The sequence below is a fragment of the Peromyscus maniculatus genome, chromosome 10 (assembly GCF_049852395.1).
Source record: "Peromyscus maniculatus bairdii isolate BWxNUB_F1_BW_parent chromosome 10, HU_Pman_BW_mat_3.1, whole genome shotgun sequence".
NCBI classification, from domain to species: Eukaryota; Metazoa; Chordata; class Mammalia; order Rodentia; family Cricetidae; genus Peromyscus; species Peromyscus maniculatus.
This window is the reverse complement of record NC_134861.1, coordinates 72,905,974-72,923,867: the sequence shown is the minus strand read 5'-3', so window position 1 is coordinate 72,923,867 and position 17,894 is coordinate 72,905,974. Positions and strand designations below refer to the sequence as shown.

The following is a 17,894-nucleotide window of genomic DNA, read 5'->3' as shown; positions in this document are numbered from 1 at the left end:
GTTCACATGGTGATTCGGTTTTAGTTTTTGAAGAATTTCTACAGCCATTTCCCCAGTGGCTGCACCAGAGTACACTCTCACCAGCAGTGTGAAGGGCTCTTCTTTCCCCGTTTCTCAGCCAGTGTTTGTCATCTTTGGTTTGCAGGATAAGAGCCACACCAACTGGAAAAGATGAAATCTCAGCGCGGTTTTCATTGCATTTCTATGAAGAACTCCTTTTCCAAATTCTCCTGCTGTTGCTCCTCAGATGTTCCCCTTTAATGCTGTAGATGCCACCCCACCCCCATCTCATGCCATAACCTATGTCCTTTGGCACAACAGCTGAAGTGTGGAAGAAGTCTCCTTCCCATATCCGAGTTCAATTGCTCTGTAACAGGGGTCCTCGTTTATGAGAGTGGGAAAGCAAACCAGAAATCCCTTCACCTTTTTCATGACATCCCTCATCTGTGAGGTCTGATGCAACTCCTCTTCAGTTGTGTCTGGGTACGGGCTGTCCAGGAAAGGTCATCAGCACCAACCTCTCTAAATGGTTGTCCACCACTGCACTTGCACTGGTCTTCAGTAACTTAGCAATTGAACTCCACGGTGCTTGGTAGAGTAGGCTTTCTTCATCGTTCCAACCATCACCTGTTCTCATGACCTGCGGTTAACCACTTAGCAGACGCACCAGAGAGAAGCACCTCCCCACCCCTCTGGGTGGCTTTGTTCTTCATGCCTGCCCCAGATAAGAGGTCAAGACCACAGGAAGTTGAACAAAGCCTTCTGTGGCCTGGACCACAAATGAGAATTAGGCTTCTTTTGCTCCAGGCTGAGTTGACCAACCTCCCTTTGAAGAATGAACAATATGAAGAAAGAACAGCTCTTCCTCACCAGAGAACTGAGGTCCAAACAGGAGCCCATGGTCCTCCAGTCACTCTGCTTCCAGGAAGGCAAAGCCAGCTAGATCTGACAGGCTTGTTTTTAAACAAGTAAAACCCATGTTGAATCCTCGCACTACATAAACCAGATGTAAGAGCGCATGCCTACAATCCCAGCACCCAGGAGATGGAAGCAGAAGATCAAAAGTTCAAGAGCAGCTTGGGCTACAAAGAGGTCTTGTCTCAAACAAATGCTCATAGGAGACCTATAAGAAGACCAGGCGGTGGTGGCGCACGCCTTTAATCCCAGCACTCGGGAGGCAGAGGCAGGCGGATCTCTGTGAGTTCAAGGCCAGCCTGGGCTACAGAGTAAGTTCCAGGACAGGCTCCACACAGAGAAACCCTGTCTCAGAAAAAAAAGAAGAAGACCAGGAGCAGTGTATACAGGAGCTTCCTCCTGAGCATCCCGCTGAGCTGACTTGACTGGGCATCCACAGCAAAAGACTCAGGCCCGTGGGTCTCTACAACACAGGGGTACAGGGAGTGCCTGCTTGAGGAAATGACAGAGAGAGTCTGTCCTTCCATGGGATGGCTTAGACTTCCTGAGCCAGCTCTCTATTAAGTTGAGGGTAGGGAGAAGAAGCCTCTGGGGATATGGAGTTTGGTTTCTCCACTCCATAGGGAACGGGAGGAACTAGACAGAGTGGTAAAGAGTACAGCACATTGCATGTAGTTAAAGCCTATATTTGTTCACAAAATCTGTATTTGAATTGTAAGCGTCTGTGCATATGTGTCAAACAGTGAAGTAAAATATGTCTCTGAGGTTTCAGTCAAAGGACATGAAAGTCAAGAGCCTAGATTGGAATCCATGTCTCTGTCTCTCTCCCTCCCTCTATCCTTCCCTCCATCCCTCCCTCTCTCTCTTTTTCTCCTTCCCTCCAGGCTCACTCATATGCGTTTATACAAGAGAAGCAATATAGGAGATTTGTCTATTATAAATTTGGGGACCAGCCACCAACTAAGTACCACGCAATGTGTTTCATACATTTCATCTTAGCTGATCCCAGCGGCCACATGGGTCCACCATTCCCATTGAACATATACTAAAGCAGAGACTGTCAGATGGTGTAATACACTCTAGGTCCAGCAGGAAAGGAAATGTCAAAGCCAGAAGAGAAAGTAAACCTCCTGAAAAGCTCTCTCCATACGCTGAAATGGTGTGCCAACGACGACAGGAAGAGCTTTGGTCTCCATGCCTGCAGAACAGAGGACATGTGGTCAGAGTCTGAAACTGGGATGATTGTCCAATGGAAAGGCAAAGGGCACAGCCCTGTGGGAGGCTCTCTCTCATAGACACGGACCCAGGTTCCAGCTACCGCAAGGAGAAAACGTGGTCTTAGATTCTCCGGCTTCCATCTACTGTTGACAACAGCCAGAGAAGGACCCAGTGTCTTCAGGACTCTGGGGAGCTAGGGAATGAGAGTCTCCAGCCCTCTCTAAAAACAAGAGGTTTTGAGGTGTTTCGTTTCCACAGATGAGACCTGGTTGACTTCTACAGCATCTGCCACACACAAGCTCCCCATCACACCCACTCTGGGCTTGCCATTCCTGCTGTGAGGGCAAAGCTGCACGTTCTGCCTCATTCTGCGAGGCAGCTTCTGCCCGTCACACTCCACCACGTTAATGGACAATTTAACATCCATGCACTTCAGTTTCCTCATCTGAAAAAAAATGAAAACAAAAACCGTTTTTGTGGGATTTCCGCCCCCCAGGTTATATAGTCCTTGACACAGAAGCCCCCATTAAATGCCTCCTGCTAGGGTATCGACGATGACGTGGTTGCTACATGTGGTTGCGTTTTTTGCTCCCAAATCTTCCTCTTCCTTACCTTAAAAAAAATTACTTTGAAGTTAGCTACCATTGGACACCAATGATAACATTGACCCCACAAGCACAAATGTACTGAGAACCTCGTTTGAGGACTCTGGCCCAGCCTTTATCGCAGGCTTCAAGCTGCGCCCAGCACCTCTCTTCCCTCACCACAAGTCTGATTCCTGAGGTAAACTTCGAGAGCCTTCCTTGTGACTACTTGAGGCACTCCAGGGCTCACTCCAGGACAATACGAGTCTAAATAATTCATGAGAGTTATGCCTGCAATTGACAAGGACGGGGGAAATTGCATAAGAGCCGCTTATTCCTCACATGCCTTTATGTGGGCTCTGATAACAGAGGCAGCTGGCAGAGAATTCTGTAATGAAAACAAGAGCAAAATAAAGTTAAAAAAATAACTCCAGAAAAAATATTTAATGGACAGTTAAGTCCAAAGAGGTTGCAAAAGTAATAGGCACCAGGATAATAAAAATAGGTGACTCTCTCCACTTATTTAGTCTGCTTTGGAGATGGCCCCATTTCCTCTGGTTTAAGGACCAGGCCATTCTCATGTCCAGAGTGTATGCTAAACAGAGAGTGGTTTTCTGCATGTAGAAGTCAGAAGGGTTTTTCAGTAATGCCAATATGAGCGCTTGCTGCCATGAAATGGTAAAGATTTTCAGCAATTCCCTAATGCAATTTGAAAGCATTGTACTACACAGATAAGGGCCATGCAACCACATTGGGTCCGTGCAAGACTAGACAGGTTGCAATGACCCTTGTCTCCTTAAAATGCGTCATATTGGCGAAGTGAAGAAAAGTGTGTCTCAGAGGACGAGCATGCTAGGTGAGCCAGATGCCCAGCCACGTAACCTGTCTGGACTGCCAAAACTTAGTGGCTGTTAAGTCATAAGTCCATTGCCTGTACCGTACCCCAACCCGTACGTGCATGCCTCTGTCTGTCTGTCTGTCTGTCTGTCTGTCTGTCTGTCTGTGCAATGCATATTTGTGGAGGCTAGAGGTCCCTGTTGGGAGTCTTCCTCAATTATTCTCCACCTTATGTTGGGGGAGAGCACTCTATGATCATAGGCAAGCACCACCATGCCCAGGTTTTCCCATGGATCCTGGAAGTCCAAGCTCAGGTCCTCACTTCAGTATGGCAAACCCTTTACCAACTGAGTCATCTTGCCAGCCCCCATTGCCTCATTCAAATTTATTTCAAATGGCTACAGTTTCTTATCTCCAAGCATAGTGTCTCTGACTTTCTTTACCCAAAGCTACTTTCCCTTCATTTTCATCAAGCAAACACCTCTCCATCCATTAAAGTTCAAGTCAAGTGTCATCTTTTAATGAAGGCTTTTCTTTTCTGGAACCTTCCTCTCCAAACTCATATAATCATCCTGAGTAAACCCTAATAACACCTCTTTTAAACCTTTCCAATAGTAATAATCACCCCATGCCTTGCCGGCAGTTAGTTTTCTCAGGCTTTTTTTTTTTTTTTTATCAAGTCTTACTTTCCTCCTGTCCTATGAGCCTTTCTAAAACAGAGGACTATGTCTCAATTCTCTTTACACCTCTTCTAATACCGGGCAGTGATCCCTGCACTTGAAGATACTCAATAAAGATAGCTGAATTTATCAATAACACATTCCCTCTGACCCTTCAGGACTTGCTATTCATCTTTGTATCATTCCTGTACTTCCGCTCTCACCCCGGCTCACAGGAGTCAACACAAAGTGACCTCAAATATCCCTTGAAAATACCAGGAGATCAGAGGTTAGAAGTTTGACACTTTATTTGTAAAAGGTTGCCACCTTTCTTTCTCCTTAGAAGTTATGGGATTGGAAATCTCAAAAGCGCTTTCTATAATGCTTGAGTCTGGGGTTAAGTGAACTTCTCAAGGGCACAGATCAGGTAAGGGCAGACACAGGACTGAAAATCTAAGATGATGGTGAGCTAGCTCTTGTGTTCATCAATCTGCCATTAGAGGTAATGTTAAAGTTTTTCTCTTTGGGAGGTCTTGGGTTGATTTATTCTAGAAATGTGACATTTTCTAAAGTATAAGCCTAAGATATTAAATCTCTCCAAACAGTAATATTTATAAGAAACCTCAGATTCGCTTACATAGTTACTTAAACAGCCTACACCTTCTCCTATGATAACCCAACTTTCAATGATGAGTGGATCAGATTTCAATACACACAAACCTAACCTTTCTCATGACAAAAACCCTCCAGGTTCTGTTAGTGCTACCACAGACATCCTAAAAAAAAAAAAAAAAAAAAAAAACCTGGAGTTCAAGGGGGAAAAAATGTTCTGCTGATTTTATTCTCAGTAGAACTCAAACCACAAGCCAAAGTCATAGATGAATAATGCTTCAAATGAACTGAAAGTAATGAATCAATAACACGACTGCAAATCCTGGGGAATGAATCAGAGTTCTGAAAAATCTTCACAGAGGCTTCTCTTCCGGGGAGCCATCTCAGCATCTAAATGTATTTATTATGGGCTCACTGCAGTTTCTATGGAGTAGAAACTAAGCAAGACCCTTCCAGCTCAGTTTCATTTTTCATGTGGCTGGTTATACTCTCCTTCCTATTCCCTAGTTAAAGTACAACTGAAAGTGTATCTTCAAAAATTAAGAGATTTTTATACCCCGTGGTTCGCTGATGTTACAGCATCCTTAAACTCCAAAGTTATGACGGCCTTAGGCTTCAGGGAATTTACTTACTAAGTTGGGTTTCTTTGTGATGCCTTGAGACGTGTGTCACTCTCCTCAAGGTGATTGCCTTGCAGATGAGCATGACACAGCACTATACCTCACTCCTTCCATTTCGTGAGGTTCAATACCAAATGCCGACTATTGTATTCGATTTTAATAAAAGCCATTGGAACATCTTAACACAGCTCCCATAGGCGTACACAGCCAAAGAGAAGTGAAAGCCCCTTCTATTGTGTGGTAAATTCAGAAGCCTGACTACACAAAGTCAAGGAGAGTCAGATAAAGGCGGGCTTATCTTTTTAGATCTCTCTAGATAATGAGAGGTCATGCAAACACTCTCCTCATTTTGGAATAGATGAAATTCAATGATGAAATCATGTAGCTATCTTCAATGTCAGCATGAAAAGATGTAAATGCTGGTTGAAACCAGGTACCAATCCCAAAAAGTGGGTCCACTTATCCTGAAAAAAAAAATGGGGAAAAAATCATCTTTTAAGATTGGTTTCAGGAACAAATCCTGCCAAATCCTTGATCTTTTTAAGGTGGGCTGGTTCTTGGCAGGTCAAAATATACCAAGCAAAAGCTAAGGTGTTCCTCATGACCTCCACTCCATGGTACCAATATCCTCATGTGACATCCTTCCCTTGACTCGGGGGAAGGATGGGTCTGGAGCTTGCTCCTGGCTAGAGAATATTACATGTACATGATCAAGTCACAAAATCAAGCATCTTTCTGCTCAGCTCTTGTCCTTGTTGGCTTTGAGGAAGCAAGCAAGTCACCCTGGGAAGACTGAATAGCAAGGAGATAAAGGCAAGCCTACAACTCACAGGCCATGCCTGAGAAAATCAAGCCCGCAGTCAGCCTTCTCTATAGTGGATGGAACAGTGTTCCTGACGACTGCAGGAGCTCTAACTGTTCTGATGAGACTCAGACCCTAAAGACAACCTAACTAAGCCAAGTGCAGACTCCTGACACACGGGGATTGAGATAGAAAGCATGACTTTTTTCCAAGAGATATTCAGGGTCCTGTTTATTATGCAGTAATCCTCTTCAAGAGCATGACTCCAATAACCCAAAGACCTCCCCTCTGAGCCTCACACCTCAAAGTTTCTACCACCTCCAGTAGTACCAAGACTGAGGATCAAACCCGAAACATGTGAGTCTTTGGGTGACACCTAAATCCAAACTATAGTCCATTCCCTCTCTAACGGGAAAGAGAATAAAGTAATTTCCTCAAAGCAAGCTAATGTATGGAAACTGCACGGTTAACCTCAGTTTTATAAAGCATAGCCACACTCTTCATCTCCTTTAATGCAAATAGTGACGAGAAGACTGCTTGCTACTGGGGTCGAGGTGGGGACAGAGACAGGGCCTCACTCTATAACAGCCCAGACTGGCTTTGAACTCATAACCCTCCTATCCCAGCCACTCCAGTGTTGAGATTACAAGCACAAACACCACACCCAGCCACCCAAAAGTAGCTACTCTAATGACCAACTCAGAGATGAAGAGGCTGGGCTGTGAGAGTTTCGTCACAGTAATGAGCAGATGGCAACCAAAGTGTCTCAGGTGCCTTCATCCACTGTTCCTTCTCAGTTGTCTCTCTGCAGTCCCTGGCTGGCTGTGACGTTTGGCTATCTGGAAACCCGAAGGAAGCCATACCCAAGAGAAACCTGGAAACTCTTGTGAATGATGCCGTCATCTCCAAGACACTGCGTGTGCACTCACAGGCCCTTCTGTGAAAGACCAAGCTCACCTCCATGCAGTGTTTCCAGGCTCATGCAGTGACAATTTAGATCCCTCTGCGGTCACACCTCATAGGCAGATACAAAGTTAATATGCCATGAGGTACATAAACTCTGTGAAATTTTATTCTCCAAACTATAAAAGAAAACAGTGTTATAGGAGATCGCCATTTCCGAAAGCGTACTCCAGAGAACACTGTCCCAGTAAGACATTAGAAAGTGTCCAGGTGGAGGAGGATTTTTAGAGAATCAAGTGATTTCTCACTGTCTGCAGCATTCCAGGTGGCCCACAGTCAACATCAACACATCAGAGTGCCTGAAAAGTATGACGTTCTGCCAACCCCAGTGATGTCCAAACTTTTTAACTACATATGCAATCTTTTTTTTTTCCTCCTGGAAACACTTATTAGTGTCTGCTGGGGCTCTAATTTCTACTTGGGAAATTCTACGAATTTGCCTCAAGGTTAATTTTCATTTCACGGGAGGTTAAAAATTAAGTTTGACCTATAAAGTAAGTTAGAAGTAGTTTGTTTAAATTACACAGAATATGAAAGGCAGTTGCAGATGTCCCCAAAAGCACACATTTTTCTCTCTGTTTCTAATCCATCAATTTTACCTGTCCATTATCTGCTCATTCTTCGCAAGGCACCTTGAGTCGATGGTTTTGATGAATCCGAGAATGAAAAATAACATTTGGAGATAATCAACCGATTTCCAGAACACCTCTTCGGGGTGGTTCCATGAACCAGCTTGCCTCGTGCAACCGCACATTCACTACAAAAGAAGAGAAAAGGGCAGATACATTAAGTTGCTATTATACAAGTGGTCTCTGACGTTTCCCCCATGTTGCTCCCTTTATCTCAGCTAAATAACCATGTTCAAAGGGTATATTAATCCCATTGACCTTTGCAGAGCTTTGTGGGGGGGATCCTGATGTTTTCATTTCTTTCCTCTTTTTTCCATATTAAAGTTTTTGGTGGAAATTTCTCCACTCAGTTTTGTGGTCTGTAAAGAGGAGACGATAAAGAAAGCTTAATGATTCAGTTCATTTTCCCCTTATCAAGCCGCTGCCTACGCAGCTAACTCATTAGTACCAGAGAGAACAAAAAAAAAGCCTTTAGGAAAATTGTGGGGGCCACTTCTAAGCAGCTCTTTTGAACTGTGAGTCACCATGACGCCAGCTCCAACTTTAGACCAAACATTCAACTGTTGTTAGGCTTTGGGTTTTGTTTTGATTTTGCTGAGGGCGGGTGTTTATCTGGGGCGTTGTTTTGGGTTTTGTCTGTCTGTTTGTTGTTTTTTCCTGTCTTTGTTTTTTTTTTTAATCTTTTGAAATAGCAACTCATGTCCTTCAGCTTTGTAACCAAGGCCTTGAACCCCTCACACCACACACACACACACACACACACACACACACACACACACACACACACACTTCCCAAGTGCTGGGATCACAGGTGTGTAGTGTGATGCTCACTCACAAAACCAGAGAGGGCTGCCTCACATCTGTGCTGAGAGGAACGTGTGAGACAATGTGTTTAAAGTGTCACAGGATCCATTTATTTAAAAAACATCCCTGTACCTGGAACTCTGCTTTCTGAGATGATGCCACACCTAATTGCTATAATAAAATGTGTACAGTATCTTCTAACGTTTAAATTTCTACAAATGAAGGAAGAGAAAAATTATTTGCCCAAGATCCCCCAAGCTTATCAGGGCAGAAGCAGGGATTTGAACTCATTTAGATTAGACTCTGTTCTCCCATGGTACTGCAGAGGTATAGAATACCTCAGTCCAAGGTGTTATGTGAGCAGAAAAATTAAATAGATTGAAAGTAATAAAATTTAAAACTTAAGCCCTGTCCTTAGACATCACTTTAAGTAGGTATATTTGACTTTAACCTTCATACCCATTTTCAAAGAACAATGGTCATGTTGCTGTGGTAAGTTCAGGGGTCTCCTCCCAGTGTCTCCCAAAGATCTCCTGCCTCAATAGTATCCCACTTTCTAGATCAGTGCTATGCAGCTCCCCTTCTGCCTCAATAGTATCCCACTTTCTACATCAGCAGCTCCGTGGGCTTGCTGTGGATAGTGATGAAACAAAGAATATGCAACTAGAACAGAAATCAATATGCAGCTTTCTTTGGGAAAGGTTTGATACAACATGCTCTCTCTCTCTCTCTCTCTCTCTCTCTCTCTCTCTCTCTCTCTCTCTCTCTCACACACACACACACACACACACACACACACACACGTTTCCAGATCACACTTTGTACCGAAATGTTCTAATACCTTCTTGTTCTAGAACATTCTCAGCCCTTTCTTGTCTCTCCTTCCTCGATGGAATGTGTCCATTTCCTGTTTCTATTTTCTGTCACAGATCTAAGGAATGAATTTGGGTAAAAGCAGTGGTGCTCCTAACAGCTAATGTTTAGTGTCCCTAAGTGAAAGACTGATCATTTAGAGTCGGGCTACGATAGATATTCCTTAACTCAGGAAATCATTTCCATGGTGGGGATTTTAGGTGCCACACAAATCTGGATAAAATATATGTTAGAGAAACAAATGAATATTTAGGTGCTACAAAAATCACTCTACACTGCCCAGTGTGCGTACGTCTACGTATGCGTTCATACGTAGAGCCAGAGTAGTGAGGCTTAGCGGGATGTAAGGGATCCAGGCAGCAGCAAACGGCCCTTCAGTCTAAACAGTCCCTCTGAGTCTTCCAGGAACAGGCAGGAGGAACTGAAATATTAATTTACTTCCGAGTTTAAGCTCTGGGGTCAAAGAAGAGTGCCTGGTGGATAGGAGGCCTTCGGTCCAGGGATTTACCTCTTGGCAAGGACTCACCTGGTTTCTCTTTTGTGCCAGGCACCTGTCGTCTATCAGGGAATGAAAGAGGTAAACACTCTGGCCTTTCTGGGTCTCTTGACGCTCACATTCTGTGTGTGTGGGGACTGACTGGGGTAGGGGTGGAGATAAAGAGTTGGGGCAAGACGAGGTGGGGAAAGGTGTGCCTTTCCCTGTATGTTTTCCGTTTTGTCCTGACCTGGAAAGTTATGGAATCGTGCTAGGCCTGAGCTTGGGAACCGGGCTGTGTTAAGGAAAGAGTCCCTTACTGGGGAAAGACTCCAATTCAACTCTCTCAATCTCTAAGGAAAAATAAATAATCCAGACCTTACTATAGTCTGAGCTGAAGAAAGAACAATGACTAAGAAATCTCAACCCCTGCTGTGGTCCCACTAATGAGATGAGTGGCCTTGGCCAAGGTGCTCACCTCTGTGACCTCAGAGTCCTCACCTACAGAGAGGAGAAGATGCTGGTGACCTCTGAGTTTCCCTTCAAGTCTGTGATCTCTATGACACTTAACTCGTGTAGAGTCTGAGGAAACACTGAAGGAAGACCCCAGACTCTAATCGCCTGTAAGAACAAAGAATGTTTATAATACCAGCCTGCATGTGGAGCCGTTCACCAGTGCAAATGTTAACAACCCTGAGAGGGACGTTCAGTCTCCTTTTAAGCACGGCTAAGGGGTGTTTCAGGGTCAGCTACACAATTGGTTAAGCAAGCAGCAGTTACATTAGTATATTTCTAATTGGCTGAGGCCTAGTCTTATCGTTTTGGACACATCGGCACAAGCTTGCACATGACTCAGAAGCGGGCTGCTGGGTTTGACCTTGAGACACTGTGAGGCTGACTTAGACCCTCTGTGTTCATTCTCGCCCTCAAAACTGCATGTAAGGGCCTTGTAGATAAATGACCCTTTGTTGGAAAAGACACCCGTTTGCCCTTCTCAGAACTGGAACCTAAATCCAGTTGTGTGTGAAAGTGGGAGCGTTTAACGCCTTCACTCAGAGGGTCTCTTAAAGTCCCGGGGTTTTTGTTTATTATGAGTTGTCGCTGGAAAACTAGACTGCACTGCTTCTTAGAATACAGCATTATCCCCAAAACTGTTTAAAAAAAAAAAACAGATAGCCCAGTGGGAAGGGAGACAGAGAAGAGGAGAGAAGTGAGGAGAGATCCCACACAGTGCTGGCACAGGCAGGAAGCGTCCCATGCACACACTCCCTCATCACACAAGCGGCCGTCCTTCCTGTCAGTTTACGTGTAAACCAAGACTATAAAGCAAACTACTGAAAAACACTATAGACACTGTGGTGGTCTGGTTGAGAATGGCCCCCACAGACTGATATATTTGAATGCTTGGTCCCTAGTTGGTGGTATTGTTTGGGAAAAATTAGGAGGTGTGGTCCTGTTGGAGGACGCATACCACTGGGGGTGGGCTTTGAGGTTTCAAAACCCAAGACATTCTAGTTGGTCCCCCTGTCCTCCCTCCCTCCCTCCCTCCCTCCCTCCCTCCCCCCCCCCCTCTCTCTCCCTCATGACTGTAGTCTCGGTATGTAAGCTCTCAGCTATGGCTCCAGCTCCATGCCTGCCTGCTTGCCTACTTGATGCCATGCTCCTCACCATGTTATTCATGGACTCTGCTCCCCCCCACACACCAGAACCAAGAACCTCAAAGTAAATGCTTTCTCTTACAAGTTGCTTTGGTCATGGTGTTTCTCCACAGCAATAGAAAAAGAAGAGTGAAACCCAACTTTTATCATTTAAAACACAGCATAGGTGTGCTAGAGAAAATTGCTACAAAAAAGAACCTTTTTAACACCTATTTTTTTCAACACAAATGAAAATCTTTTAATTCATTTTTGTGAGAAGCAGGCATAGCCAACATTTTGACACATTTGACACATTTTGTCTACTACAAGGGTCATATTCAAGAACTATACAATCAAGATACCTCCCCAAAAAAAAACACATCAAAAAATTTCAATGTTGTTAAGTAAGCTTATGATTTTTGTGTTGGGCCACATTCATAACTATTCTTGGCCACACACAGCCCACAGATAAATGAATGGACACACTTGCTAAGAGGGTTGATTGGATTGGTGTTCTGAGATTGTGTTTCATTAAGTAGCCCAGACTGGCCTCAAATTAGAGAGCCTCTTCCCTTAGACTCTCACGTACTGGGATAATAATTATACTCTACCAAACCCAACATCAATTCCATTCTACATGAATATATATATATATATATATATATATATATATATATATATATATATATATATATTTGGTTTTTCGAGACAGGGTTTCTCTGTGTAGCTTTGCGCCTTTCCTGGGACTCACTTGGTAGCCCAGGCTGGCCTCGAACTCACAGAGATCCGCCTGACTCTGCCTCCCAAGTGCTGGGATTAAAGGCGTGCGCCACCACCGCCCGGCTATGAATATATATTTTTAAATCTTATGAATGGCCCAGTTTTGTGTTGGACTCTAAGCCAAAGGTTTACACTCAATATAACAAAAATCAGCAATGTGATTATCCCCATTTTACAGATGGAGAAATTGCAGTTCCGAGGGATGACTGACTTGCCCAAAGTCACACAGCTGGAAAGAAGGAAAACTAAAAGACAAACCTAAATTTATCTCAACCACAAGCCTAAGTTCTTCTCCACTGCGGCCAAGTCATGTAAATGCAGGCAAAGGCCCACTTGGGGTCCAGGGTCTCACTCTGTCTGTGGCGTTACTTCTTCTGTACCTGAGTCCCTGCACCCACTTAGCTACTGACCCTGGTATCCAGGCATGAAGTGTGTGCAGAATTGGGGTGAGAGTCAAGGGAGAGCGGGAGGCAGTGGTCAGGAGGAGGAGGGCAGCCATCCCACCTGGGGACAGTTGGAAAGAAGGGGCAGCTTTGGACTGATGAGAAGCATTGAAGAAAGCGCATGCTAGCCTGCTCCTTGCTTGGTTCAGTGGTCTCCTTGGTAAGAGTCAGATGGCTAGAAGCAGCGGGTAACTGTACATTCAGCAACACAGACACATTTTTTTAAGTATGTGAAGACACAGAATGTGGTCTGAAGCAGACCATTTGTTTAAAGAAATCTATGACAAAATAGACCTGTTTTATAAGAACTCATAAAATGGAAAAATACGCCTCCCGCGTTGGAATGACTGCCTGTGGAAGAGGAAAGGTGGGGAGTGGGAGGGAAGCGGAGCTTGTCGTGTGTGTGCTCAGCCCGTGTATTGGAAAAGGGCCTCGTGTGTCAGACAGACCTAGAGAGGGACACCACGACCGCCCGAGAAACCTGAAGAGCACCGTTAGAGCCAACGCACACCACTCGCCTCACACACCCACACACCAGCTCTGCCTCGCACCAGAGCAGCCTCCTAAAAGCACTTGGGAGTGAGTCCCTTTGTTTTCCTATGAAGTGCATCTGCACAGGAAATCTTTTTAATGTCGCCAGCTTAGTGTGCTCTGGGGCTGCCTCGTTTTTCTCAGAGGAAATGCCATGCCACGTGTTTCCACGTGCCCCGATCCCATTCCCTGTCTGACCTCGTGTCCTACACACACACACACACACACACACACACACACACACACACACACACACACACCCTGCCCTCTGAACACAAGTAGCGCCTTCCCTGCCCCTGAGCACACTTAGCCCACTGCTGACTTGGAGAATTCACATTCACTGTGTCTGTTGGTGGAACGTTCTTCCATCAGATACTCCGCTGGAGAACTGTCTGCCAAGGAGGACTTCCTCATCACACCAGCTGAAGTTTCGAGGGCGTGTCCTTGACATCCTCTTTCTTTCTGCCTCATCCTTTTTGTTCTCTTCATTTCACTTGCCTCTGTCCTCCTTCTCTGTTCTGTTGGAAGCACACTTCAAGAGCACAAGGATTTCTGTCTATTGTGCTTACTGCTGTCTCTCCAGAACCCAAACAATACGGGAACATGGTGTACATCGTCAGTCTGGTCTACACAGTGAGCTCTAGGGCAGCCAGGGCTACACAGGGGGGGGGGGGAAACCTTGTCTTAAACAAACAACAACCAAAAAGTAGTAAATGTTCAACAAAGGGATTTGAGGATCTGGGAAATAATTCAGTCATTAAAGCACTTGCCAATCCAAGCAGGAGGACTTCAAATTGATCCCCATCAACCACATAAAAAGCTGAGCATGGTGACACACTCATAATCCCAGCACTGTGGAGGAAGAGACAGGAGCATCCCTAAGGCTTGCTAGCCAGCCAGCCCAGCCTAATTGGTGATCCCTGGGGTCCAGTGAGAGACCCCGTCTTTAAAATAAAATGGACAGCTACTAAAGAATCACACTCAAAATTGATCCTCTGACCTCCACATACATGCCCATGAACCTGCAAACACATGGGCATTATACACAAACCTCCCTGGGTGTACATTCACACGCATAAACACATACACATATCACACACACACACACACACACACACACACACACAACTAATATTTGAATTCCTTTTTGTTCAGCATAAAAGGCTTCCTACAGAGTTGTCTACAAATGAAATACCTGAGGGGGTAGTGAGCTCTGTGTGCCTTAAGTATCCAGGCAGAGGTGGGCTGACCTTTTCAGTAGAGATACTGGAGAGTAGCATCAAGACTGAATACTTGACTAGACAAGACATTAGGCCGGCCTCCCACCAACCCTGCCAGAGTTCTGAAGCTCACTACAAGGCTGCTAACCAAAAGGCTGAGACTCTAGAATCTAGCCCAGGAAGGCTAGCTAAGAAACCAGGATCACAGGGCCAGTCTCACGGGCATACTGAATTGGGACACTGTTAGTTAGGGTTTGGGAAAAACACTTTCGTTTGATTTTCATATCCAGTGTAAGTCCTTTAAAATCCCACCACTCGGCCGGCCAGTGGTGGCACACGCCTTTAATCCCTGCACTGGGGAAACAGAGGCAAAAGGATCTCTGTGAGTTCAAGGCCAGCCTGGACTACCAAGTGAGTTTCAGGAAAGGCACAAAGCTACAAAGAGAAACCCTGTCTCAAAAAACAAACAAACAAACAAAAAAAAAAAAAAAAAAAAAACACCACTCAATATGGAACATTATCTCCTGAATACAAAACCATTAAAAAAAAAAAGAAGAAGAAGAAGAAGCATCACATATATAATTGCAAATGAGAAATTGCAGGACAAGCTAGTGCTATCAAATAACTGTATCGTCTGGAAAGAATTCATCATCTCATGTAATTTTAATTCTTGCCCTTTGCTCGTGTGTGTGTGTGTGTGTGTGTGTGTGTGTGTGTGTGTGTGTGTTTTGCATTAAAAAGTCTGCTTAAAATTAGTTGAACTCTTCCCTCTGGGATAGATTTTAAAACAAAAACATGGGAAAACTGATGATGAAGAGGAAGAGAATGACTGATGGCCATGACTTCTGGAGAGTCTCTTGATTTGCATGTGGTAAGAAGTCCGGAATCCATGTGTGGAAGGATCAGTGTTCCAGGGCCATGGCGATTAGAGGTACCAGGGAAGAAACCGCTGACGAAGGGTTCAGGGGAGTTTTGTTTGTTTTTGTTTCTTACAGTGATGAGAAAATTGCTGGAACCAAGGACAGAGAATGAATGTTTACAATCGTTAAGGGTGGGCTGCCGTGGGGAACGGCTGAGAAGGGGGCTCTTGGCTGTGGGAGCAGCCAAGAGGAACCACGTGGAGCAGAGGTCTGAGGCGATGACCCTGTCTCTGGCCCTCCAGAGAGCGCATGGAAGGTAGGGACATTCAATGATGCCACTTCCACTCAAGACGATGAGAGCTTCCTCCCAGGACTTTGATAGAAATCACTCTTTCTAAACCAGGAGCTTTCAGTCTGAGGTTTGTCCATGATCACTCACGGTCCCCTGATCACCAGTCTGGTCCGTTTCTGGAAAGTGGCAGAAAGTAGGCACAAAAAAAAGTAGGTGTGCATTTAGCATTTGCGTGGCAGGTGTCCCGCTGGTCTGGGGAAACGGGCAGAGAGGAGAAGGGAGGAACTCGTAAAGGGAATCCCCTAACACTGGGCTCAATGGTTGCTCTCTAAGGCCATTGTTCTTCCAAGGTCTCCTCTTTCAAGATGCCTGCGTGTGCTTCGTTCCCAACAGTGAAACTGCTCTCCATTCTCCAGAACACATGCCTTATGATAGGAAGGCAGCACAGTAATGATGCCCTTTGGTCACGTTCAGCAACACACTGAGACCCTCTGCTGCCTCACGTGGAAATCCGTGCCAGAGATTGGGGGGAGGAGCAAAATAGAGGGTAGCAGAATAGGTCGCTTGGTGTCATAAAAGCACAGTAGATGTGGTATTTAAAGAAAAGACCGTGTGCTTTTTAACCTGCGTGGAATCTTGATTGGCACAGAGAAGGGAGGAGGTAGGGAGCAAGGAGGGGGAGAAAATGAGACAGACTCCGTGCCCACACAAGCTTGCCCAAAGTCAGTAGGCTGTCTGGCCAGCGGTCTCCCCTCCTGCGCCCCACCCACAGAGTGCAGAGGGCGCCACAGAGAACCTGGTGGGAGTCCAACTGGCCCCGATTTTTGGTCCCTCTCTGAGGTCTGTCTCCCACACCACTCAACACTTCGAAAACGATTCTCAGAAAACGCAAGATTAAAATGCTACAGCAAATGCCCGCTTTTCCACGGAGAAACAAGATTCTCTGCAGGGATCTGTGAGCAGCTTTTCTTCAAAGAGAAATGTCCAGAAGGCCACAATGAAGAAGGAATTTTGGAAGTGGGTACAGATTAGAAGAAAAAGAGCCAATCCTTGAAAAGCAAGAAGCACAAGTGTTCAAATCCCAGCCAAAGGAATCCAGTAGATTCTATCTTGGAGCTGGCTGCCAGGCTTCTTCTGTCACGGACCTTAGATTCCTCTGAGTGGGACCTGCAGGCCCAGGAGAGAGGCCTAGGCTAAGGCACACCTCAGGCTGCAGTTTGGATGTGGCTTAAGTGAATTCCTCAGTTTCCGAGTCTCAGCCTCCCCAACTCTCTCCCTCCGGTGATGGCCTGCATGGCCTTGGGACTCTGTCAGCAGGCAGGCAGGAGGCAGATGTTTGACCTTGGTACCTCCAGAACCATGAATCTAACTAAACCCCCTTCCTTTATTGTTGGCCAAGTCTTGAGTATTGTGTTATTGGCAACAGAAAACAGACGCATACACCTCGTGTGGGTAGCATAGCAATCCTGTGTACCTTGAAGGGTTTAGATACTAGAGATGATAAAATAAAGACTTAGTGGAGAGCTGGAGAGAGAAACCACTCAAATGCCACTGGTTGATGCCACTGGTTGCTGTCGTTTTTTAATCAAAACTATTTAAAGAGCATCTCTACTCTCCACCCAAGCTGCTTCTCTCTTTCTTACTTTTTCTGATATACTTCAATAACAGGGAAGTTACAAACTCAGATTCCCCGGGGGTTTGCTTCTCCTGTTGGTACAACGGGTCATCCTGGTTTAATCAGTCCTTTTAAAAAATCACCAGCCATTCTTCTGGCTGACATTTTAATCAGGTTTTCCCAAGAATCCCAAAGGAGAGGGGAAATGGGATTGCAATGAAAAAAAAAAAATCCACTCCTCTCTATGTGCCAGTAAATTATAACTCTACAGCTGCCTCAGAGCAAGAACAAAAGACACATGGTGGAACATTTTTTCTGGCTGTGAAGATTGACAAAGTCGTGGAACCAGATCCTTTGCGGTATTGACGAGGAGTGGGGTGAGAGGGGGTGGGGACATGTGCGGCCCCGAGGAATGATGATGTCCTTGTGGCTACTCCCACACAACACTGCAAGCATCCTAGGACAGGTTTGGGACAGGAGCAGGGAAAAGACTCCCCACATCACCTTGCAGAGATAGGGAAGGAA

General features: G+C 45.3%; 1 long non-coding RNA gene across 1 annotated transcript; it reads right to left on the bottom strand.

Moving 5' to 3' along the window:
- Positions 1–2,218: 2,218 nt before the first annotated feature.
- Positions 2,219–8,198, bottom strand: LOC121820932 (uncharacterized). Its single transcript, XR_006061568.2, has 3 exons — positions 8,098–8,198; positions 7,810–7,967; positions 2,219–2,578 (listed from the first exon to the last, which is right to left on the bottom strand). It is a non-coding gene; the product is annotated as an uncharacterized LOC121820932 (long non-coding RNA).
- Positions 8,199–17,894: the final 9,696 nt, after the last annotated feature.